At 39.7% G+C, this 26,837-nt stretch overlaps 1 protein-coding gene across 1 annotated transcript in view; it reads right to left on the bottom strand.

Annotated features, from left to right (window-relative positions):
• The window catches only part of trp (transient receptor potential), a 180,520-nt gene extending 154,811 nt beyond the window's left edge, over window positions 1-25,709 (bottom strand). Inside the window, exon 1 of the mRNA XM_067762985.1 lies at window positions 25,705-25,709. The gene's annotated coding sequence lies outside the window, so the exon portion shown is untranslated. The remainder of the gene's footprint in view (window positions 1-25,704) is intronic.
• Window positions 25,710-26,837: the final 1,128 nt, after the last annotated feature.

Below are 26,837 nucleotides of genomic sequence, written 5' to 3'. Positions count from 1 at the left end.
TATGTCGGTTGATAGTTTCCGCTTGCTCCACTAACCACAAAATTTAGTTTAGTTGCTCAGTTTAAGTTTGCTTATGGTATGGGTTTTATAGAATGCAGTTAAATGTAGGCGTAATTTATACAAGTGGTGGGAGAGGAAGGAGAAGAAAGGAAGAATGTGAAACCAAAACACAAATCCGACAGGTTTTTATCGGTAAAAATCTACGGCGATTAGTCACTGTTATATAACATACGGGTTGTTGGCGTACTATCCATTTCTTTTGGGCAAGTTATCGCTCTTCTATGAATATGTTATCGATTTGTTATTAGCGTCTTAAAGACGAGGTATATAGGAGTTATCGACTGGTTAACGAAGTGTTATAAAATTATTGTCGATAATAAACATTGTCGATAAGTTATCAAATTTCATTCGATAAACTAAGCTAGATTTTCTACCAAAAATTTATCAAACAATTATGGAAATGGTATAGAAAAATATCTATTTTCTCTTGAAAACTGAGCTATTTGTTATCGGAGTGTCATCAACTCGTCATCGACGAGTTGTCGAAGAGTTATCGCTCTGCTATCAATATGTTATCGATTTGTTATTAGCGGCTTAAAGACGAGGTATATACGAGTTATGCACTGGTTATCGAAGTGTTATAAAATTGTTGTCGATAATAAGCATTGTCGATAAGCTATCAAATTTCATTCGATAAACTAAGCTAGATTTTCTATCAAAACTTTATCAAAAAATTATGGAAATGGTATAGGAAAATATATATTTTCTCTTGAAAACTTAACTATTTGTTATTGGAGTATCAGCAACTCGTTATCGACGAGTTCTTGAGGAGTTATCGCTTCATTATCGACAAGTTATCGGTTTTCCATCGAAGTGTTCTCATTTTGTTATAGCTAACAACGCTTTGGATGGGCCAACGGTGTGTTATAAAAAACTTCGAAAATGACCTCTAACTGATCCCTTAAGGATTCAAACAACGTCATGCAAATTTTCTAAATGAATCCTGAAGTAGGTAAAAATAAGTTGCCGACAACTTGTGCTATTCCCTATAAATCCAAAGAGATTTAACACCATGTACATCTGCTATCAGGCAAGCACTTGCTTAGCTCACGGATTCCAAGTGTAAATGAAAATTCCAAAGTTGCTGCTGTCAACCGCCTGCATTTCGCAAGTTTCGACTGGAGCCAAAAAATCAAAGCGTGTTACTTGCTTCCCATATTGTTATACATAGGCGTCCTAATAATTTTAATCAGAAGTTCGATGGGACGCTCTTCACATGATGTTACAGCTCAGCATTTGAATAGCATACTGAGTGTCCGAGTACATGACAAACTGCCTAACAATTAACGCCCTTCTGGAGAACAAGATTCCTACTATTGGTGCATACAAATATATGGCTTCGCATTTGGTACCCCACGCAAATTCGACCGGAGAAGCTCTTCATGGACTGTTAAGCACAGCGTGGCTTTTTTAAAATGAAAGACATTTTGCAATAAATTGAAGGGGCAATTCGATTTTAGTTTTTATAAAGCAGGAAACTCTTTACCTCAATGATTGATATAACATCAGGCTCTGAAATACCGCAAACTTTGGATAATTAATTTAAATAATCCTACCACGGACTTAATTATTGCTGGTACTAGTGTGACTACCAACTCCGATCTACAGCCGATTAAAAATAGTTTGGACGTCATTAAACCTGCAGTTCGAAACTTTCGCTATGTAGACATATTCCCAATTTCTCTGCAGGGCAATTTTTGAGATATTCCGCAGAAATTGGAACACATTCCCACCATATCTACATAATTGTTCCAGAAGCAGATTTCGCAGGCCACATTAAAATTTCTCAATGGCGAGATTTCCCGCTGATCAGCGCAGGCAACCATTGATGTGCTGTCAAACTCATATTCACTTTCAAATTCCTGGCCTAGCCCGTTACCACTCCGCCATGTCAGTCCTGCCGCTCAACAGTCTATTTAAAAATTGAATTAATTCTTTTCCAATGCTGTTATGCTTTTTTCACTTGTATTTACAGGTACGCGGAAATTATCTTAGATTTCTACTTGGGCAACTTTTAAATTTAAGCCTTCTGGGAAATAATTAAAGTAAAAATTCACGAACTGGTAAAAAACCTTTGCATGTGGCTTATCGCAGTTATCATTTATTACATACTTGTTGCATAAATATGAAATATGCGTGCATAATTTTCTTAATATTTTCCACACAATACTTTTGCCGCTTCTTTCCACTCATCAAAAGCGGCAAATATAGGCAGACTCACGCCCACATTAAATATTTTATCTTGTTTGCTTTATTGATGGAAAGTTGTTTCACATAACTTAAAAAGTGATTTATTTCGTTTTGGCTTTAAGTCTTTCGCGTGAAATTATTGTATATTTTATTGCGTGTGCGCATACCTTAGGGCACTCGACCGATAATGAACATAGCTGAAAAAAAAAAAAACATAAAATGAAATTATGCATGGAGAGGCATGTTCATTATGTCGATGCGGATATATAATTGCATGTTTCTAAATATGTATAGTAGATGTAGTCAATTGTTTATTTGTTTATTACTGTAAAGCTGGTGCTAAAGGTTAAATTGCTTGAGTAGTATATAGCGAGTTCGTTGCTTAAGTCTTTCGTTAAAATAGCACTAAATATGTATAAAATGAAATTCGCGAGAGGCGTATATGATTGTTGCGAATGAAATTTGCCAAAAAAAACAACGAAATTTTACAGGGAGGAAGCATTAAAAATCCATAAGTCAATATGAAGCTCTGAACTAAACGCAGCCCTTAATGTAGCTCAGATACGTAGAAAGTTTGGGTGAGAACCCATTTAAGCTTAGGGATTTTTTATTTGCTGTTATCTGTCATTCCCTATCATAAACTTTTTAAGAGAACAGTCATCTTATTCATCTTATTACGTCATGAGGTGGTGCTTGAAACTAATTGGGGATACGGTTAAGACGGCAATGTCATGTCTATAAACTAGAGACTATTTTGGTTCGTTATTAATCTCAAAACCTGTTGTAGATCCTTTCAGTTTACAAAATGAATGCCGTACTCTTCGTTGTCCGATTTGAGGAAAATTTGATTCTTTTTTATTTGAATTTCCTTCGTTTGCATAAACAAAACGAGATCTTTTCGGAATTATTTCGCGATTATTTATGAATTAGTTTGGGATTGCTTCGTTATAGTTTTGCCATCGATTTTGGAGTTAGTGTGGGTAAACTCAGAACTTCTTAATGAAATTAGATTCTCAGAGCATAAGTGCATCTACTTCACATATTTCACGTGAAGTGGTTGGGTCTACTTTTTCCTACATCGATCCAGAAATAAGTAGATCCTTCAAGTTGCCAGATAGGTGCTGTGTTATTCAGATGAATGTTAGGTTAGGTTGCAAGGGCTGACCTGGACACTATAGTAACAGCTCACTACTTAGGCCACCAATGGGCCCATTGTAATACCCTATACGGTCTCAAAGAGGACCCCTGCCCTGCCTAAAGCGGGTTAAACCACTTCGTGGAAATTATATATTTTGCTAGAGCCTTTACTTCATAGCTAGGGACCTCATCAAGGTCATGTAGAAAAGGTTTACCAAGGATGGCCAACCTACGCCTACTAAGCTCTGGGCAATGACAGAGGAGGTGCTGGACACTCTCCTCCACTTCTGTACATCTGCAGCTGCGACAATAGTCGAAGGTCGTTGCCCCATTTTAGCACCATGCGTGCATATTAAACAATTCCCTGTTAGAACCCTTATCAGGGACGATAGAACTGATTTGTTTAAAACCAGAAGCGCTCCTGTGCGCCCCTTGTCATATGAGAGCCAGCTTAGCCTGGATGTCTCACACGATGATATGTCTGATCATAGTCCATTGCAATTTTTATAGCGCTTGTGTTCACACGAAGCCTGAAAGTGGTCATGGGTATACCTACCGAATCATTTCCCGGAAGGATATGGTCGGTGGTGCCTCTTCTGGCTAGCTCGTCTGCTCTGCAGTTGCCTTCAATATCCCTGTGCACAGGTACCCATATAAGGCTAATACTGAAGTGCTGAGCCATCTCGTTAAGAGATCTGCGGCATTCAGTGACCGACTTTGCGTCGTCGACGGATGAGTCCAGGGCCTTTAATGCGGCCTGACTGTCTGAGAAAATAAACACCCGTTTACCATCCTTAGGCATAGACCCGAGATGGTTCGCACCCCTGTGTATAGCCAGCATTTCCGATATGTAAACACCAGTGATCTGGTAGGCGAAAAGAGACCTCTAGACACAGATCCGGTGAAAAGAGGCCTGCTCCTACCTTCCCGTCAAGCTTAGAACCATCCGTGAATATGTTGATGGCACCCGGTACCGTATGTTGTCTGGTATTCCACTCTTGTCGCGATGGTATATATATACTATAGTTTTTAACGAAGACGTCCTTTGGCGTGCAATAGTCAGTGCACACCGATATTGGGACCGGGACGTTCGAGCCCAGAATTGTTGCGTGTCCACTAGATCCATTTGACCAGAGACCTGTTTCCCTTATGCGTAGAGGGGCGATGACCCCTCTTTCCTTCGCCACCAGGTCAAGAGTTGGAAGGTATAGCATTGTGTTGAGTGCTTCAGACGGAGTGGAATCGAGAGCCCCGGTGATGCAGAGCTCCGAACTCCGTTACACCTTTTGAAGCATTTTAAGATAGGTAGTTTTAGATAGTGCAGGCCACCAGACCAAGGCACCATAAAGAAGAATCGGGCGCACAATGGCTGTGTAAAACCAGTAGGCCACTTTAGGGGAGAATCCCCAGGAGATGCCAATTGCCCTCTTGTAGGTGAACAGCACTGCTGCTGCCTTCTTGGATCGCTCCACTATATGGTCACTCCATAATAGCTTCCTATCCAGAATGACTCTTGGCGGTGTTAGATTTGGTACTTTGTACCTCCTCGTGAAGAGGACAAACTCGGTTTTATCCGGATTGACTTACAAACCTGTGGCTGTGGCCCAGTGCGAAATTTTGGATACTGCCCCTTCCATTAGGTTGCAAAAGGTTTGCGGAAATTTACCCCGCATGGTGACGCAGATGTCATCTGCATACGCGATCACTTGGGGACCTTCTGATTCCATGAGTCGTAGTAGTTGGTTGACGGCACCCACCCAAAGTAGCGGAGAGAGAACGCCTCCCTGCGGAGGGCCTCTGGCAACCGGTCTGCGAATCATGCATCCACCTAGCTCAGTTTTAATCTGCCTACGCGTAAGCAGATTGTATATAAACTCCACCAGGCATGCGTCGACTCCCAGATCGGCCAGCGCCGAAGTGATGGCCTCCGGGAGAACCTTGCTGAAGGCGCCCGCTATATCTATAAATGCCACCAATGTGTATTTCTTGAGGTCTACTGACCTTTCGATAACGGATACCAGTGAGTGCAAGGCAGTGTCAGTTGACCTGCCCTTAGTATAGGCCCGGCGATTTATAAAGGGGTTGAAGGTCTGTAAAGCCCAATCTATCCTTTTATCATCTGTGATTTCGCTTATTAGCTGATCTTTAGGTGACCCTCCGCTGACAATATTTGAAGACACGTCCGCGCTTGCTGGCAAGTGTGTATCCATAAGCAAGTTTATGGTTTCAGCGCTGGAGTCCGTTCAGTGCCCATCCGGCATTTGGATGTAACTTAGCTGAGTTGGAGATTTCGATAGCACCTTCCTTAACCGGGAGGCCGCGGATGTGGATTCAATTCTGCCGCAGAAATCCCTCTAGGAGGGTCGCTTTCCATTTCGGATTGCTTTTTTATATATATTTATTTTCGTTTTATAAGCAGCCCATGAGGATTCATGCCCTACATGACTTCCTAAGCTTATCAAGATCGGACGACTACCATGGTGGTTTGTGAGTTTCCATAACCTTGTTAGTCGGGCAAGCCCTATCTAAAGCATTCCTACATTTTTGGCTGAAATTATTTACAAACACGTCCAGCGCCTCCTTGCTTTCTGGGGCTTGCACCTCTTCAGATAGCTTTTTACCTATTATCTTCTTATAGTAGCCCCAGTTCGTTCTTCTAATATTTTGTATGTACTTAGGACATGTGTGCGCCTGTGATATAGAAAAGCTTATATATCTATGGTCAGAAAAGGAGTGCTTCTTTAGAACTCAGGTTACTGAAATAGTCTGTGACCAGGGTTATGTCAAGCACCGCTTCGCGGTTCCTCGTAATGAAAGTGGGGTCATTTCTCCTGTAGCATATACTTAGATTAGGGCCTAAAAGATAGTTAAATAAAGACTCACCTCGGTCATTTGTATCACTGCTGCCCCACTGGGCGTGGTGAGCATTGGCGTCGCCTCCGAGTAAGATGAAATCATTTCGTGGATTTGCTGCTCTCACGAACTCCCTGAAATTATCCGGTGTTATGCAGGTTTATTTGGAGGACCCGACTCACTGTTTGTTTGCGCTCTCCTCCATTAGCGTCGCGTCCGAATCGCCATCCTCCAGAAGCTGACCCTCTGAGAGCCGAGCTTCCGCTCGAGCCTGACTAAGCGTAGCCACCAGCTTCTTCGCCCTCGTACACCTCCATCTCGTTTTCACTGGGGGGGGAGGGGGGGAGTTCAACCACCCCGTACGAGACTAAAGGTTTACCAAGGCTTCAACGTCAGCCTTATAAACATTAAGGCTTTTATTCTTGAAGCCGTAGCTTACGCTGAAATCCTGCCTTTTCAGCGCTTCGACGCTTGCGCTGTCGAGCAGCAGGACTATCTGCATCGTGGCCCGTTCAGTCTTCTCCACGTTAACCACCTTCCAGGTTTGGGTCGGTAGACCCAGGTTGTACTCCTGAAGCAGCTCCAGGATGTCAGCTGGGTCCTTTGGCGTCCTGGAACCCAGGCTCTCGCCGTTGGTCGTGAGGGGATATCACGCACCTCCACTACCTTGAGGCGCGCGCCCGGATACACCTCACCTATCAGCGAGACGGCGGCTTTTTAAGGCTTCACCGACCTGGCGTCGTCACAGGCAATTAGTTTAATATTGCCCTGGAACCACCCCGCATCGGTATAAGAAGGCGGTGGACCAGGGTTGTCTTTTTTGACCTTAACGGCCACAGTAGCGTGCACAGCCTCAATCCACTTCCACTTTTCTTTCGGGATTCTGCCATCTTCGCTGCTCTCGTCTATAACGCCAATGATCTGCCGAAACTTGGCTATTTTGGCGAAAGACCGCGTCCAGCCTCCCTGCGTCTTGGCCCTTTTTGGTGACGTAGGGTTGGATTCATCCATAGAACGCTGGCGCTTCGAGCCTTCATCGCTCTCGACCCAGTCCAGCCTGAAGTCCGGCAACATTTGTTTCGCCCAAACAAGGTCACGCTGCGCCTTCGCCCAATCCTCCGCAGAAACTTCCCCTCCCTTATCGGCGAGGAGGCATTCCTGCGCAGGATCCGGGCAGCCCAGCGCTTGTCCTGGTGCCTGGGATTTTTTAGTCCCTTGACCTAGAGCCGGCCACCCCCACATCCCTGGAGCCCCCAGCAGCTAAACTGCCAGACGCTTCACGCTGAGTGGCAGCCATGCTGGCGGCTACGAGATGGACGGCAGCCGCCTCAAAAGCCTCCCGGTCGGTGGCCCCTCCCCGAGAGGTACCGGCCTTCGGAATACCCGGGCTGGATTTTCCCTCAGCCCTACCCTGCCTAGATTGGCTCTTGGCCATATAGCCCATACCCCCCATCTCCCTGAGGCCCCCAGCAATCGGCCCACAAGACGCTTGTCGCTGAGTGGAGGGCCTGCTGGTGGGGCCCAAGGGAGGGGCGGTAGTAGTACTGGTGGCCTTCTGGTCAGTACCCCCTCCATGAGAGGTACTGGACGTCTGACTACTCGGACCGGATAATCTCTCGGCCCTTTTCTGTTTGTCTGCCGCTGCAGCAGCGAACTTCTGAGGAGTTCTCTCAGCTAACTTGCGGCCTGGCTGAGCCCTTAGCCTTTGCGAAGCAAGCTCCTGTCGACTTCTTACTAGGAGCGCCGCCCTCCTTATTATTTTTGATACTTTTTCCTCCATACTAAAAATATCCCATGAGTAGCGGAGAAGGGGAAAGGTCCATCCGCGATGTCCGAGTAAGGCTTAATAGCATCCAAGGTCGCCCGGTATTCGATGCACTCCGTTAGCGACTGGGCTATTTATCGGCCCCCAGCCAGGCTGATCCTTGGCGCGGGCCGTATAACACCTTGATCCAGCCCATCAAGGAGGAAGGGAGAGAAAAGGGAAGAGAAAAAAGAAAGGAAGATAGGGTTAAGGGGGAAGAAAGGTCGCCGCTCGAATTAGCCCCCGAAGCGTTACCAGGCGCTACCACGAGGAGGCTCCGCCCCTACATGAGGGAGGGAGGGTGTAAAAACACCTACGAGTCGACGATTTGGGGTGACGCCGGTGAGTGTAAGGCGCAACACCCCCATGAAAGGCACCAATGTTGTAGCTATGAAGAGAACAGCAGCAATGCAATAATGTCATACAGTACTTTATCAAGAAGTATCTTGGAATGTGAAGAAGTATTGGAGGGACTTTGTTCAGGCCAAACCATACCTCTGCACTGGGTTCGAGATCATAAAGTGATAGAAGGTAACGAAACAATCGATGAATGAAAAGCAAAGGAGGTGTACTGTGAAGTCCTTACTGACCGGCCAGTTCAAACTAATCCATCCTTCATATTTCTCATGCATTAAAAGGCATTCATTTAATATCAGTCTTAGCATTCGGTGTTTTGTTCGCTGGAAATTCGCTATCATTTCAGAAGGAACAAAAAATTTTTTGCACGAATAATATCACCATCATGAACCCGTTGTACAACAGACATACAAAGGGCTTCAAAAAAATTGTTTAATATATATAAAATTTGAGACACCTCAAAAGCCACATTAAGTCACATTTTGAATTGTGGTAATTAAAAACCCAAATCACTTTTACTTACTTGAAATAGGAATACAAGCAAAAGTTACCAAATTTGATGTAAACACCAGAACGAGTTTCCAATTACATTCAACAATAAAGCTATAAAGCAAAATTTTTTAAAATATGTCAGTGTTTGTTTTTCTTTTTTTGTTTGTTTTGCCCATCAGCATCTTCACTTACATTTTACTTGCACAAAAAAATGTCAAATAAACATATTTTATGCATTGAAATGCAGCAGGAAAGGCGCAAAGAAGATAAAATACAGCCGAATGCTGGTTTTATAGAAAATCCGGTAGAGTCTGCAAAAAGACAGTAATGTTGACAAGCAAGCAGACAGCCTTGCACATTACTCATTCACTCACGTACATATATGTATGTAAGGATATACATTATTTTAGTAACAGCCGGCTTGATAAGTCGTCAGTCAACTGCAAATTAGTGACGCATACCACATGGATATAAAACACTTTTAACACATACAAACAAACGCAATCACGCGGCGACCAAAGAAATTACTTACATATTTCCCTAAGTGTAAGTAAATACAGAGAAGCCTTTCCTAAAGGACATTTCTGTTAAGCGGAGACTTTTTTGGACGGACACTGGCCGTTGTATGCCACGAAATTGGGTGAAAAATCTCTACTGAGCGGACTTTGAGACCTGTTTTCTAAACAAATTGGATTGGCCGGTCCGTATCGACCTCATAAAACTTGATTGTGTTCAAAGTATCAACTCTTATGCAAAATATAGTCAGATGAGCGCATTCGTCTAGATAGGAACTTAAGTGTACTCTGCCAAATCCATAAGTCAAGCGATCCCGCAAACCGCGTCAATTACCGCGTAATCAGCCTGCTTAATATCGCGTGTACGTGTTCTATTTAGCGTGTTTTGCGATAGACTGAAGCTTGTAGTCTGATTGAACCTTATCCGTGCAGCTTTATACCTGCTAAAACTAGCACCGAGCACATCTTCACGATGCGGCACTTCCTGGAGGAGACTCACGATAAGAGAATCTACATTCCCCATCTTTTCGCCCCTTCAAAGCAGCTTTGTAAGCGCAAAAGTTAGCTGCTTGTTTGCCGCAATGTCTAAATTTAAGCTCCCTGCAAAGTTTGTATCTGCCAAATGGCGTTGCGCAACAAAACAAGCTCTCTCTATAAGGATTAAGACGGAGAAGATAATTTTAGCAACCGACCTTAACCGTGATGGTACAATCTATTATAAGAGCGTACAATTACCAGCATATGCTGATGATATTAATATTATTCTCCTAAAAAAACACGTAGTATATGCTGCCTTCTTTGAAATAGATAAAAAAAAAAACAAAAAACAGTGCGTCTTGCTGTAAATAAGGAGGTTTAATTATGAGCTATATGGGCTTTACGCAAGTATGAAGCTAGTGCAGCGAGGAAAAAGCCAATAGCTTCGTCGGCTAGTTCGTATTTTGCTAATGAACGAAGACGCTCCGGTAAAGAAATTATTTTAGTTGACACCGCAGTTTGGAAGGCGTGGAAGGGGGAGACCTGCACTGAGTTGGAGTAAAACTTGAACTTTGGTGTCCCCAACTGGCGTAAGTTATCGCGAAACAGTTAAAAATGATATGGCTTGTTACGATGATGATGTTCATAATGTTACCAGAAGTTTATTCGATTACCAAACTGAGAATCCCCTTAAAAACCGAACCTACGAATATTAAAACAACGTCCCCTTGGCAAATACAAAATTTTCTTAGGGGCTCACTCTACTAGCTTCTCCCTTTTCCAACTCTTCCTGGTGCTAATAGTAATTCCCATTTAGTTACTTTGCTATGTGAAATTATAGCCTTAATGACCGCCTTGCTGCCTATATAAAAGTTGATGACGCTGTAGTTTACCTCATTTCCTTAGAGTACCTCTGCCGCTTTGGTCACGGTTACATCTTCCACCTGAAATAAGCTTTACAGATCTGCCAACTAGTGCGATTTGCTTATTACCGGATCGGCAAAGTAAATCCTCCCAGTGCCATCGGCGTGCACATATCGTATCTTCTGATATTAATGCGCCTTTATCCCCATCCTTGCACCTTTGTTGGGGCAATAAGATCTCTATCAAAGCACAAGCACACATACTTTTTAAAGCAGTGTGAGTACTAAATTTGTTAAATTATTAAAAAAAATCCATTTTCTTGAGCGGATACCGCTCTTGGGCGGATGAATGTTGACTGACGTTGAGGGTTCGCCCACGTGAGGTTTCACTGCATATACATCACAAATCAAGAAGCATAAATACACGTACGTCCATAGATATTTATATAAAGAGGTATTGCATAATGAAGTAAATTTCACAACAGATGCAGGAGAAGTCGCCACCAGCTTTCAGTTAAATAAAAAAATCGCAAATTGATGCTGCAACAATGCAAAGCACGTAAAGGCAAAAATTTAGCACAGATAAAAAATTGCTTCAAAAAAAAAAAAAAAAATTGCATAAAAAAGGTAAAAAAGCAAAGAATTAACAAAAATTGCTGGTGAAGATGCTGCGGCGCGAATAAAAGTGAAAATGCCATGTCAAACTCGTTTCAGGTTGTTATTGTTTTTTTTTTTTTTTTTGTTAATTTATTTATTAAGCGGTAACAACAACGAATGATGCCATTGACATTGTGTTGCATCAATTTATGTTACACACACTCACACATATGTACATGCACGCTATAATATAATTTTGTATCTCATTGTGGTTGCGAAAACAATAGATTTGTATCTAACTTAGCGGGTACATAGTTGCTGTAACAACAAAACGGAAAAGCCGCAACTACAAAAATGTGTTGAAAATGTTGAAAAATTATAAAAATAATTCACAAAAATACAAAACATATTAAATAAGCCAACCAACACTGCCTGCTCATGCAAACATTTTCATGTTATAAGAACTGATGAGCCATGACAACAATAGTCATAGACTTATCACAGACTCATCATATGACCGTCACCTACAACACAGTAAACTCCAATTGCTTCATCTCTTTAAGTGTGTATTCGTGTACTTGGAATACCACGTTTACATATCCATAGTTTCGCTCATAGTTTGCATATGGGCAGTCCTTGTACTTGTAAAATTGCACTAAATAAATAATTACTGGACCTAGATGTTAAATAATACAGCATGAAGTGACATTGTGTTAAACTGATATGAAGGTAAATGTTAATATCGTATTAAACTGTTGGAGAAATATATCAATATCAATTATTTTCCTATATAAAGTTTTGGTTGATATCTGTTATAAGAAAAATGTTTCAAAAATTTGTTAGACCTTAACAAGGAATTTTGGTCTGCTAAGTCAGTTCTCCAGTAGAAAGCGTTCGACTTTTGTAGTTCTGCTACTGTATTATTTTCGTCAGCATCAGTTTATAAATTACGCTATAAAGGTAGATTCACATGAACGCTTCCGTTGATTCAAAGCTAGGAAATTTGCTAAGGTGTTCAATTGTAATCTTACGGCGCTGTCAGAAAATTAGTTCAAGGTAAAGCAAGACAAGGCGAGTTATTCATTTTATACACAAGTGTATTAAGCTTGCTATCAACAAGTAAGTTTACCAATAAGATACCGATTTTTCATCCAAGTGGTATATTATCGACAATGTATCGATTTGGTATCGAATTACTATCGAAAAATTATCGATTTATTAATGAACACTTATTGTTGTCGTTGTTGTTTTAGCGACAAGGACACTCCACGAAGGCCTTGGGGAGTGTTGTCGATGTTGATGGTCTTTTGCCGGATGCAGATCCGTAATTGGTATTTTAGTCGCCTCTTACGACAGGCATACCTACCGCGGGTATATTCTAAGCCCCTAACCCTCTGGGGCGGATCGATGATTTAAGTAAAAGTTATCGTTTTGTAATCGAAAATTTATCTAAATTTTGACAAAAAGTTTTCGGCTTGTTATAAAAAATTATCGATTCTCTATCGAAAAGATATCGATTATTTACGGAAAAGTTATCCACATTTTATCAAAATATTATAAAATTGCTTTCTGATTTTTTATAAAAAAGTTATCTTACCAAAAAATTATCGAGCTGCTATCAAAAAATCATTGATATGGCAACAAAAAATTATCGATTTTATATTAAAAAGTGTTATCAGTTTTCTATTGGCGTAGTATCTATTTGCTTTCGAAAAGTCATCGACACGTTATTGAAAGTTAGCTATTTTTATGAGAAAATTATTGATTTTCAACCAAAAAGTTATAGATTATTCAAGCAAAAGTTAACGTTTTGTTATCGAAAATGTATCAAACTTTTAACAAAAAGTTATCGATATTTTTTATTAAAAAGCTATATATATTTGCTTTGGAAAAGATATTGATTATCAACAGAAAAATTATCGATCTTTTATGAGCAAGTTATCCATTAATAACTGGTTTTTTATAAAAACTTATCGAACTGATATCGAGATGTTACAAAAATTTATCGATGTCCAACAGAAATTTAACGATCTTTAAATTAAAATTCCAACATGATCTCCTGTGAACTCCCGGTCTCCACTACTGTAGCCTCTCTGGGCGGAGCTGTAAATAAAAAAACGAAAAGTTAGTGTTCATGTACGTGGGGTTGCTTGGTTTTGATGCACTTGGTTAATTAGATGTACTTTTGAAATTGGTAGGAAATTAGAATAACTGTAAATGAGCGATGCCAGAACATTATTGCTGGAAAACTCCGGATATTTCCAGTCCGAAGACAGTGGGCTGCATGAGAAGCCCATTGACCGTAGCCTGGGTTGTGCCCTTGACCATGATTGTGGCGTACACGTCGGCACCAAGTGTTAGCAGCACCTGCGCGGATCGAAAAAACGTCGGGTCAGCGAGTTTCATGAACTGAAATGATGAGACGATCGAGGAGTTAATCGCTGCGGTTTGGCTCAGACGCGTATGTCGTACTACCACGGTAGCCTGGGTCGTGATCCTATCCGTCATTCCATTCTTCCAGCGTAACACTAAGATACCCTTCGTAAGTCTGTCCATGTTAAGCCGCTCAAGCTGGCAAACAGTCCGAGTGTATTATTTCTGCCATGAAAAGCTTCTCAGTAAACATCTATCTGCTTTGCAGATGACGTTTGGAGGCGATATACTTAAAACATGTTGGTCCTGTCCCGCCAATTTGTAAGAGAAATTAAAATAAGGAGCACTGCACAAATTAGAAAAGAAGCTCGGCATACATCTCTTCAAAGATAAAACGCGCCAATTATTTATTTATTTTTATCGGGTTTTTTATGAAATAGATAAGACTACTCAATTTTTATTTTAAGTCTCACCAGGCATGTAAAAGTTCATAGATTATTTTATGAGAAGAAAAAACACAAAATATTATTTACGGACTGTAATCGTTGATGTGAAAAGTCTCACATAGTTTTTTTTTAGTTTAAATAATTTGAGGCCATATATTATAAGAGATACCTGAAATCATAAGATCAATAGGAAAAAAACATAACTTTATGACCTTTGTTCAGTTAAAATAAAGAAGTAGAACCACAACTAAGCACATCTGTTTTTTTCGCAACGATTCAAGTAACCAAGTTTATACGCCTCCTCTAAACGAATTTTTGTCATTATAATTTCATGCTGCGTAGCACCAGTTTCCGACATTGAAATGACACTCAAATAAACGTTATCTAGAGCATTTATAAATTAAAATAGATGAATTATAGTTAAATTAAACAGAAGTATCGTTTTTGAGCTAAACTTACGGAAAATGCGAACACATATGAATTTGTATAGATGCGCGCTTTCCCCTATAATAAGCGGCACTGGATTTAGTTTTCGCTTCTATTATAATTTGTTTATATACCCCATATTCATTTAAAATAAAAAAACGAAAGGAAAAGAAAAGAAAAGAGAAGATAAGAAACGAAAAGGGAATAAAAGGAAAGGAAAGTAAAGGAAAGGATGGAAAGTAGAGGAAAGGAAAGGAAAGGAAAAGAAATGAAAGGAAAGGAAATGATAGGAATGGAAAGGAAAGGAAAAGATAGAAATGGATAGAAAAGAAAAGAAAAGAAAAAAAAAAAGAAAAGAAAATAAAAGGAAAGGCAAAAACGAGAAAGGAAGGGGAACGAAAGCAAAGTAAAAGAATTAAAGGAAAAGAAGGGGAGAGGAAAGGAAAGGAAGTCTTAGATACATTTTATTAATCAGTTACTGATTAGTTATCGGTTTGTTAAAGAAATGATATTGATAAATTATTGAAAAGCTGTCGATTCTTTATCGAAAAGCTATCTATTCGCTATGAAAAAGTTATCGAGAAGCTTCCGATTTTTATCGAAAACATATCAATTTAATATCGAAAATTCAACCTTTTGGCTTCCAAAAAAATATTTAAAAAATATCGATTTTTTATCGAAATGTGACCATGTTGTTTAGGACGTGCTATCTATTAGTTATCGATGACTAATCGGTTTGTTATGAAACAGATAACGATAAACATCTGTAATCCTGTTATAGCGAGCCAATAAGAAACCAACAAAAAAGCCGACAACTCAGCGATAATAGCGCAATAACAACTAGTCGGTATCGGTTGCTACAGATAACATGCCGACGAAACTCTCCCTAAAATGACAGAAATTATTTATTTCTGGTAAACTTGCCGCAGTTTTGGTTTCATGTCAACTCCTGTGTGAGCTCTAGTATATTAAAAACTTTTCTTTCTAGACATAGGTACATCTCTATGTTTAAACATAGAACTTCATGAGTGCTTGGTACTTACAGCTTTTTTCCTGTATTTATCTTTCTTAATAACTAATGTAGTATATGCAAGTAAACGACTGAAGGTCCTTTAACAATAAAAAAAATTAAAGGGCCAACTTGCCCTGCAATGAAATACAGGAAAGTTAGATTTACAGTAATTTATTGAAATAGAACAAGCGGGTTAGTAGTCCACGATGCAACTGCCACTTTGATGCGCGCTGCTTCCTTGTATAGACTTGTTGCTCTGCTTCCTTGGGGTGCGCAGTATTTGGTACGCTGGCTTAAGCCCTAGCTTCTCACAGTTGACATACAATGAGGGCGTGGCAAGTATTTCACAATCGTGTGAAACATAATTTGCTTACGCTACTGTCTGGGCCTGTTGGTATGATTGTTATTGCGTAAACATTAGTACGTAGTACTAATCATGAACTTGGTTTCCTCACAGATGTATATATGAAATATCATTGGCCTTGAATTAGGGTGTTGTTTGCGAAATGGTATGACTGCAATTATGATGATACAGCGGCACGTGTATAGGTAGAGTGTGGGAATGGTATATGTTGGGTGCCGCAGCGTGTTAACTTGTATGTATGTTTCTATTCTATTAATTTTTAGATTAACCTCAGCTGATGATATCTCTTCTGTAGTTGAGCAGTTTAATATCTCTATCTAAACATCCGCGAAGTAAATAAAACTACATTAGTAGGTGGTGCAGTCGCAGTTTCGGACAGATTGAACAACGTCATACTCTCCAAGGCACTTATCGTTTCCGTCCTGCTATATGATGCAGAAGCATGGGCCATGACAACATCAGATGAAGCGGCTCTGTGAGTGTTCGAGAGAAAAGTTCTTTGAAAGATTTATGGACCTTTCGCGTAGGCGATGGCGAGTACCGAAGAAGATTTAACGATGAGCTGTACGAGCTCTCCGCAGACATCAACATAGTCCAGCGAGTTAGAACGCAGCAGCGGCTGGGCTGGTTAGACCATATTATGCTAATGAAATTTGACACTCCGGCCAAGAAAGTGTTTCTATCTGAACCCGCCAATAGAAGCAGAGGTAGGGGACGGCCCCCACTCCGCTGGAAGGACCAGGTGGTCCCATTGGCGCTGGTTGGCAGAGAGAAAAAGCAACTGGTGCGCCCTGTTGGACGGCCGTTACCATTTAAACGGTTAAGCGCTAATTAATTAAGTATGTAAGAGGTGCAAGTTGAGGCCGCACATAATAAAGCGAGTACACACTGGTGGTTGGAAGGTCTACCCAGTTTTATTGAAGTTTGCTCTGGTGGCCATTTTTCGCATGGAGCAATGCAGTTAATTTAAATGTTGTCCTACTCTGTGGGGAAATAAATTTTCACAAACAAAGTTAAATGAATCGCTCTTCAATGAATCTACTGCGATATATGATGCTTGGAAAATTAGAATGGCCATACATATGGAGAAATTTTCTATCGACTACTTATATTCTGAACCCATTTTCTCTCGACACTGCCTATGATTCCGAGTCGTACGTTAGGAGAGGCATGATTAGAACCTCATAGAGCGTGTAATCTGTCGGTTGACAGAGGACTTTACTTTTCAATTAGCTACTTAGTCCGAAGTATATATATCGGTTTTTGGAAAAAATGATTCTTCGTTGGGTTTATAGGCTGATATGGTGGATGAACAAGTCCTTTACAGTTTCAAATTTATATCCGTCAGGAGTTAGATGGCTACCAAGATTATTTCTTCAAAGGAAGCACACAGACACACCACATAGAAATAAATACTCAATTGTATGTGTGGTCAATGGAACAGACCCCTTTTTTGTGTCGGCGTTATTGCAGGGTGGCCCGAAGGATTTGATTATATTATTACTGTTTTTTTTTTTTTACTTGGACTTCTTGACTCATATAAGCTATGGCATCCCATGAAATACTTGTTACGTTTTACCTAGAAAATTTTACTAGAACTATTCGCCAGTAGTTCATGCTGCTATTTAATTCCACAAGACTGTACGCATTTGCATAAATACGAAATTTAAAACTGCAATTACATTGTGATATGCGTACTCCGGTTTTCTTTTCAATTTGCGCATCTTTTATACCATTACATTAGTGTATGAGCTCATTTTAAGCTTGTGTAAAGTTAACATCTTTCAGTGGCCTCGTAGCAATAAAGGTGCTGTAACAAAAGAATCACAAACAACTTTGAAATGAATATGAGTTATGCGCAGTCATACGGCAGCTTACTACCTACAGCGCAGCGTAAAGTAAAAAACAACAACAATAAAACAGATGTGAAAATAGCAAGCAACCTCGAATCATTTGCCAATTTGTGGTCCAATTTGGTGTTAAAAACGACTTTTTGACCACTTGCAACACTTTCGTACTTGTTGTACTTGTTGTAAGTAAAAAAATGCTTAAATACGTGAAAAGTAGATAATACGACTGCTGGTTGGAGCTCATTGTAACCGTCTTAGTTGGCACATTCAAATGTTAACCAATTTTCAAATACACACCTTTAATTACTAACAAATATTTATGATGCATATTACATTTGTTGGCGGACACCGTGGTGTGATGGTAGCGTGGTCCGCCTACCACACCGAATGCCTTGGGTTCACACCCCTGTAAATAAAGTTTTTCAATTAGAAGAAAATTTTTCTAAGCGGAGTCGCCCCTCGGCAGTGTTTGGCAAGCGCTCCGAGTGTATTTCTGTCATGAAAAACTCTCAGTGAAACCTCATCTGCCTTGCAGATGCCGTTCGGAGTCGGCATAAAACATGTAGGTCCTGTCCGGCCAATCTTTAGGAAAAATAAAGAGGAGCACGACGCAAATCGGAAGAGAAGCTCGCCCTAAAATGTCTTCGGAGGTTATCGCGCCTTACATTTATTTTTTATACTCAGCTGAGTAGAGCCTACAGAGTATATTAACTTTGTTCGCATAACGGTAATCCGTAACGGCATAAACTAATCGAGATAGATATATACTTCTATATATCAAAATGATCTGGGTGAAAAAAGAAATTCATTTAGTCATGTCCGTCCGTCCGTCCGCCTGTAAAGACGATAACTTGAGTAAATTTTGAGGTATCCTGCTGAAATTTGGTATGTAGGTTCCTGGGCACTCATCTTAGATCGCTATTTAAAATGAACGAAATCGGGCTACAACCACGCCCACTTTTCGATATCGACAATTTTGAAAAACCGAAAAGTGTGATAATTCATTACCAAAGACGGATAAAGCAATGAAACTTATGACGCAAAACAGAAAATTAGAAAAATTTTGGACAATGGGCGTGGCACCGCCCACTTTTAAAAGAAGGTAGTTTAAAAGTTTTGCAAGCTGTACTTTGGCAGTCGTTGAAGATATCATGATGAAATTTGGTAGGCACGTTACTCCTATTACTATATGTGCGCTAAATAAAAATTAGCGAAATCGGATGACGAACACGCCCACTTTTAAAAACGAATTTTTAAATGTCAAATTTTAACAAAAATTTAATATCTTTACAGTATAAAAGTAAATTATGTCAACATTCGACTCTAGTAATGATATGGTGCAACAAAATACAAAGATAAACGAAAATTTCAAAACGGGCGTAACTCCGCCGTTTTTCATTTAATTCGTATGGAATACTTTTAATGCCATAAGTCGAACAATAATTTACCAGTCCTTGTAAAATTTGGTAGGAACATAGATTCTATGACGATAACTGTTTTCTTTGAAAATGGGCGAAATCTGTTGAAGCCACGCCCAGTTTTTATACACTGTCGTCCGTCTGTCCTTCCGCTCGGCCGTTAACACGATAACTTGAGCAAAAATTGACATATCATTACTAAACTTAGTTCACGTACTTACCTGAACTCACTTTATCTTGGCCTAAAAAAAGGCAGAAATCCGACTATGACCACGCCCACTTTTTCGATATCGAAAATTACGAAAAATGAAAAAAGAATGCCATAATTCTATACCAAATATGAAAAAAGAGATGATACATGGAAATTGGATTGGTTTATTGACGCAAAATATAACTTTAGAAAAAACTTTGTAAAATGGGTGTGGCGCTTACCATATTAAGTAGAAGAAAATGGCAAAAGTTTTGCAGGGCGAAATTAAATGCCCTTGGAGTATTGGCAGGAATACTGTTCGTGGTATTGCATATATAAATAAATTAGCGGTACCCGACAGATGATGTTCTAGGTCACCTTGGTCCACATTTTGGTTGATATCTCGAAAACGCCTTCACATAAACAACCAAGGGCCACTCCCTTTTAAAACCCTCATTAATACCTTTACTTTGATACCCATATTCTAGAGTCACCCCTGGTCCACCTTTATCGAAAAGGCGTCCACCTATAGCACTAAGGCCTACTCCCATGATACCCATATCGTACAACACATATTCTAGAGTCACCCCTGATCCACCTTTATGGCGATATCCTCAAATGGCGTCCACCTATAGAACTATGGCCCACTCCCTTTTAAAATACTCTTTAATACCTTTCATTTGAAACCCATGTCATACAAACACATTCCAGGGTTACCCTAGGTTAATTTTGTTAAATGGTGATTTTCCCTTATTTTGCCTCCAAAGCTCTCAGCTGAGTATGTAATGTTCGGTTACACCCGAACTTAGCCTTTCTTACTTGTTTTTAATGTAAATTTTGCTATTGCTATAATGAAATATTATGGCATACAACTTTTTGAGTTTTTAGTAAGTTCTAACGATTGTGCGCATCTGCCTTGTAGCGATATCCTGCTCAACTAGAAATTAGATATTAAGGTTTTCATATATGAGAAGTCAAATAGTTAACAAATGATGTATGTATAGCATGTATCTGTTACCGTTATATATTTGGTGTGAAAATATCTTTGCTCAGGGTATGAGGGTATAAAGAATGAAAGCGTAAGTGTTGCTTGGTTGATAGATGTGCAGCTGGCCGGCCTGACTGAGCAAAATTAACGCTCTCGGCGTCTATTTGATGCACTTTCGCCTGGAAACAATTAGTATACATGAATATTTACTCGAACCATTGGTTAGTTCAATAAACATGTTGATGTCATTTATGGAACACTTTGATACCTCACTTATATTGCACTGCTACAAGCCCAACTATAAACCTCACCGCCCAGAGTTCAGTACCTGAAATTGAAATGAGTAAGAATGTCACATTTGCATTGATGTAAACGGTCGATATTCCGTGACTTCCTCAATGATGTCTAACGATGCACTTAGGAGTTCGTCCGCTTTTTCGTTGTCGTCTATATTCCTGTGACCTGATACACATGTAAGAGTAATGTTCGCTGAGTAGCTGCATTGCGCTGCATCTTCTTACAGTTACCGATGGCCTTAGCGGACGTAAGTGATGAGTCCAACGCCATGGACGCTGATTGGCTATATGAAAATATGCATATCTCTCGACCGTTTACAGAGTTCTGCAATAGAAAGCAACATAACTTCTCTATTCCTAGCAGCTCTGCTTGAAAGATACTAGCTGCATTTGCAAGAGGTATTGTGACAGGGACCTCTAACTGTTCAAAGAAGACCCGTGCACCAAGACCGCAGTCCACTTTGGACCCGTAAGTGAATAGTGAGCTCAAACCCTCGATTTGTTATACAAAAGCTATCGAAAATATGTCAATCTATTAACGAGAAGTTACGATTATGATTTTCGATAAGTTATCGATAACCTATGAAATAGTTAAATATTGTTTTGCAGAGAGTTACGAATGAATTATCGGCGTGTTGTCAAATTTATTGATTTGTTATCAAAAAATTATCGATTTCTGTTGAAGTGCTTTCGATTTGATATCGACCAGTCGTAGGTTTGCTAGTCTTTATTATAAAATCGATAACATACCTGTACAACAAACCGATAAACCCATGATAATAATCTGCCCTCCGTAGTCAAATAATAATTTGTCCCTATCGATTTTTACAGTTAAGAAGCCGTCGAAGCTCTTAGTGAAAAGCTCGAGGCTATTTGTTTCTGGTAAAGTTGCATCAGTTGTGTTTAACTTCAACTCCTGTTTGAGTTATAAGACTTTAGTTTTCCATACCTTTACCATTATGCTTACACATCGAGAATCACGTGTACTTTGTACACACCCTTTTTTTCTTTTTGAGCTGGCATGGACACAATAAAAATGCGATTACGATCTTTTTCCAGAAACGGTCATAATGTCAAACGAAAGATTACTTGTTGGTCACATATTCACATTTATTAATTTTCATAAAGTGGTCACAAGTCCAATTGATCACTTGAAGTGGTCTTAGGGTGAATTGACCCTATGGCCTTTGGCTTTAGGTGGCACAACTGAGAAGCTTTTCATATGCGAAACTCGTGCCAAATTGTTAACGTGTTTTGTCAAACTTTTTTCCGAAAAAGTTTCATTTATTTATTTATTTATTAGTCTACAAATTTAACAATTAATCAGACTAAATTTAGTTACATATAAGTTTCTTTGCTTTTTATTAATTTTACATTACCTGCTTTCGTGTGAGATACTAAGCTCTGTAATCGCAAAATAAAAGTGATAAATTGTTGGTTTCTAAAGTAAGTTACCTCTTTGAAATATTTATAAGGAAATATTTTAAAATCGATAACAAAAACGAAAAATGCGAAAAAATGTTAGACATGCTAATTTCGTTATTTCATATTGGCATAAGCGCCGCCGAATTATACGTCGCAAACTGTTAGCGTGTGTGCATTGGCTCATCTCTTGCCGCAAGACAGCACGCCATGCGCACCACCACATCACCGCCACAAGCTGAATAGGCGAGCATGAGCACACAGTTTTTATACTCAGTTGAGCAGAGCTCACAGATTATATTAAGTTTGATTGGATAACGGTTGGTTGTACATATATAAAGGAATCGAAATAGATAGACTTCCATATATCAAAATAATCAGGATCGAAAAAAAATTTTATTGAGCCATGTCCGTCCGTCCGTCCGTTAACACGATAACTTGAGTAAATTTTGAGGTATCTTGATGAAATTTGGTATCTAGGTTCCTGAGAACTCATCTCAGATCGCTATTTAAAATGAACGATATCGGACTACAACCACGCTCACTTTTTCGATATCGAAAATTTCGAAAAACCGAAAAAGTGCGATAATTCATTACAAAAGACAGATAAAGCGACGAAGCTTGGTAGATAAGTTGAACTTATGACGCAGAATAGAAAATTAGTAAAATTTTGGACAATGGGCGTGGCACCGCCCACTTTTAAAAGAAGGTAATTTAAAAGTTTTGCAAGCTGTAATTTGGCAGTCGTTGAAGATATCATGATGAAATTTCGCAGGAATGTTACTCCTATTACTATATGTACGCTTAATAAAAATTAGCAAAATCGGGGAAGGACCACGCCCACTTTTAAAAAAAAATTTTTTTTAAAGTAAAATTTTAACAAAAAATGTAATATCTTTACAGTATATAAGTAAATTATGTCAACATTCAACTCCAGTAATGATATTGTGCAACCAAATACAAAAATAAAAGAAAATTTCAAAATGGGCGTGGCCCGCCCTTTTTTATTTAATTTGTCTAGGATACTTTTAACGCCATAAGTCGAACAAAAATTAACCAATCCTTTTGAAATTTGGTAGGGGCGTATATTTTATGACGTTAACTGTTTTCTGTGAAAATGGGCGAAATCGGTTGATGCCACGCCCAGTTTTTATACACAGTCGTCCGTCAGTCCTTCCGCATGGCCGTTAACACGATAACTTGGGCAAAAATCGACATATCTTTAATGAACTTAGTTCACGTGCTTACTTGAGCTCACTTTATCTTGGTATGAAAAATGAACGAAATCCGACTATGACCACGCCCACTTTTTCGATATCGAAAATTACGAAAAATGAAAAAAATGCCATAATTCTATACCAAATACAAAAAAGGGATGAAACATGGTAAGGTAATTGGATTGTTTTATTGACGCGAAATATAACTTTAGAAAAAACTTTATAAAACGGTTGTGACACCTACCATATTAAGTAGAAGAAAATGAAAAAGTTCTGCAGGGCGAAATAAAAAACGCTTAAAATCTTGGCAGGTATTACATATATAAATAAATTAGCGGTATCCAATAGATGATGTTCTTGGTCACCCTGGTCCACATTTTGGTCGATATCTGGAAAACACCTTCACATATACAACTACCACCACTCCCTTTTAAAACTCTCATTAATGCCTTTAATTTGATACCCATATCATACAAACTCATTCTAGAGTCAGCCCTGGTCCATCTTTATGGCGATATCTCGAAAAGGCGTCCACCTATAGAACTAAGGATTACTCCCTTTTAAAATAATCATTAACACCTTTCTTTTGATACCCATATTGTACAAACAAATTCTAGGGTCACCTCTGCTCCACCTTCATGGCGATATTTCGAAACGGCGTCCACCTATAGAACTAAGGCCCAATTCCTTTTAAAATACTCATTAACACCTTTCGTTGGATGCCCATATTGTACAAACAAATTCTAGGGTCACCCCTGGTCCACCTTTATGGCGATATCTCGAAACGACGTCCACCTATGGAACTAAGGATTACTCCCTTTTAAAATACTCATTAACACCTTTCTTTTGATACCCATATTGTACAAACAAATTCTAAGGTCTCCCCTGGTCCACCTTTATGGCAATATCTCGAAACGGCGTCCACCTATGGAACTAATAATTACTCCCTTTTAAAATACTCATTAACACCTTTCATTTGATACCCATATCGTACAAACGCATTCTAGAGTCACCCCTGGTCCACCTTTATAGCGATATCTCGAAACGGCGTCCACCTATGGAACTAAGGATTACTCCCTTTTAAAATACTCATTAACACCTTTCATTTGATACCCATATCGTACAAACGCATTCTAGAGTCACCCCTGGTCCACTTTTATGGCGATATTTCGAAACGGCATCCACCTATAGAACTAAGGCCCACTCCCTTTTAAAATACTCATTAACACCATTCGTTTGATGCACTTATTGTACAAACAAATTCTAGGGTCACCCCTGGCCCACCTTTGTGGCGATATCTCGAAACGGCGTCCACCTATGGAACTAAGGATTACTCCCTTTTAAAATACTCATTAACACCTTTCATTTGATACCCATATCGTACAAACTCATTCTAGAGTCAACCCTGATCCACCTTTATGGCTATATCCCTAAATGGCGTCCACCTATAGAACTATGGCTCACTCCCTCATAAAATACTCTTTAATGCCTTTTATTTGATACACGTGTCATACAAACACATTCCAGGATTTCCCTCGGTTCATTTTCCTACATGGTTATTTTCCCTTATGTTGTCTCCATAGCTCTCAACTGAGTATGTAATGTTCGGTTACACCCGAACTTAACCTTCCTTACTTGTTCTTTTTACTAACATCAAAGTCACGTCATTGATTTGCTGTTAAATAATGAGCTTGAATAACTCAAAAATAATTCGTTATGACTTTTATTAGACATAATTTGGCATACATGGGAGTTTTGAAATTTTACCTGAAGTTTTCAAAGTTCTAAGCACTAAATGCTTTTTTTTAATCTTCATTGATAAAGAATCCAACTTTCATAAACATTTTTAAATTAACTGAATCCACTTCCACTTAAGTTAATTTTATTTTTGTTTTCTTTGCATTGCACAGGCGCTCTGAACTATATACATACATATTTAGGTGTAGGGTTTCAAATTTGTAGATCAATAAAAAGTTACATCAAAATCGATCACTAGATTCCCTTTGTAGAACAGTTATTTCATGTCATAGTCTCATGTTTTTTTAAAAATATACAGTTAGAAAAGAGACACAGGCAGAAAACAGACACACACAATCTAACAAATTTCATAATAAACTCTTTTAAATGCTTACTTTGTAAGTTTTGCTTACCAGCAAGTTTTCGAAAAACGGTAAATGCATCATTGCAACATGCATCACAAATCATTTCAACACAAAAGAAGATGAGAAAGTTAAATGGTCAAATATGATTTTACACAGTAAAGGCTTACATAAGTCAATAAATAAAAAAATTGGTATTGTAATCAACTGCAAATTTTTTATTCTAGCTATGTTTTCTTAATTGAACTAAATGTGTCCATAGGGTTGCCATTCGTTTGACGTTGTTTAAAATAACTCCTTCCTCTAAGCTGAATTTTTGTAAGAAGCGTACGAAATGTATGACACAATCACGACCTGCTATTTCTTCCACCCAGCGGGTTAGGGGGTTAGAACACGGTAGGTATGCCTGTCGTAAGAGGCAACTAAAATACCAAATCGATTCAAGGGATTGTGTAGCGCAACCCTTTCAAGGGGTTGCCAGCGCAATATATAGCTTATCCAATTACGAACCTTACCTACACTTGGCTGATCCTGTTTCTTTAACAGGTGAAGCTCTGGCGACCCCAAGATCCTCATGGATCTAGGGGGTGGGAGGGCGGTATGGTCTGGAAGGTTTCACGTGGTTATACCAAATCATTACCGAGATGGTCGGGCTAGTACTTTAATGGTGCTTGTTACCGGAACATACCGGATCTGCATCCCGAAAAGGGGGATCAATTTTCGCTTATTTTGCCGAGTATTCTGCTCTATGGGGTGCTGGTCACAGCGAGCACCTCCAAAATGTTAGTGTCAGTGCAACGGACGGCGTTGATCGGTATCAGTGGTGCTCTCAGAAAAACAGCTATGTTGGCACTGAATGTCATGCTGAAAATAAATCCAAAGGGGGAAAGCCGGCCGCGGCCCGGTCGTTGGTCAGGCTTTGTGATATGGGCTATGGGCTTTCTAACTTCGGACACTCTCGCCTTCTTACTATGATCGCCTTTATCCCCGGCAGGACGGACTATTGTATGCCGATAACTGCTCCCTATACAACCTTCACCCCAATCATTCCCCCGAGAAAGGAGTGGGGAAGAGGGTTCATCTGCGACAGATGACCGGTTAACTTATTAACGGATGGGTCAAATTTGGACGGAAAGGTTGGAGGAGAGTGGGTGGGGTGGGGGGGGGGGGGAAGTATTTTGTCAAGAGCTGAATGCAAGCCGCAAGTTTAAGTTGGCTGATTTCGGGATTTCGCTGGCAACCTGTGGTTTACTCCCTCCATAGCTGGACTTCGAGTCAGCTCAGCAAACGTTGGGCGGACACCACCTCTTGCAGGATAGTAAGATCTTTCTGGCCGAAAGTGGATGGCAGGAGGTCTGCCGAAATAACTGGGTTCACTAAGGCTCACCTAT

The sequence above is a fragment of the Eurosta solidaginis genome, chromosome 1 (genome assembly GCF_040869045.1).
Source record: "Eurosta solidaginis isolate ZX-2024a chromosome 1, ASM4086904v1, whole genome shotgun sequence".
Classification (NCBI taxonomy): domain Eukaryota; kingdom Metazoa; phylum Arthropoda; class Insecta; order Diptera; family Tephritidae; genus Eurosta; species Eurosta solidaginis.
This window is presented reverse-complemented; position numbering and strand designations above follow the sequence as displayed.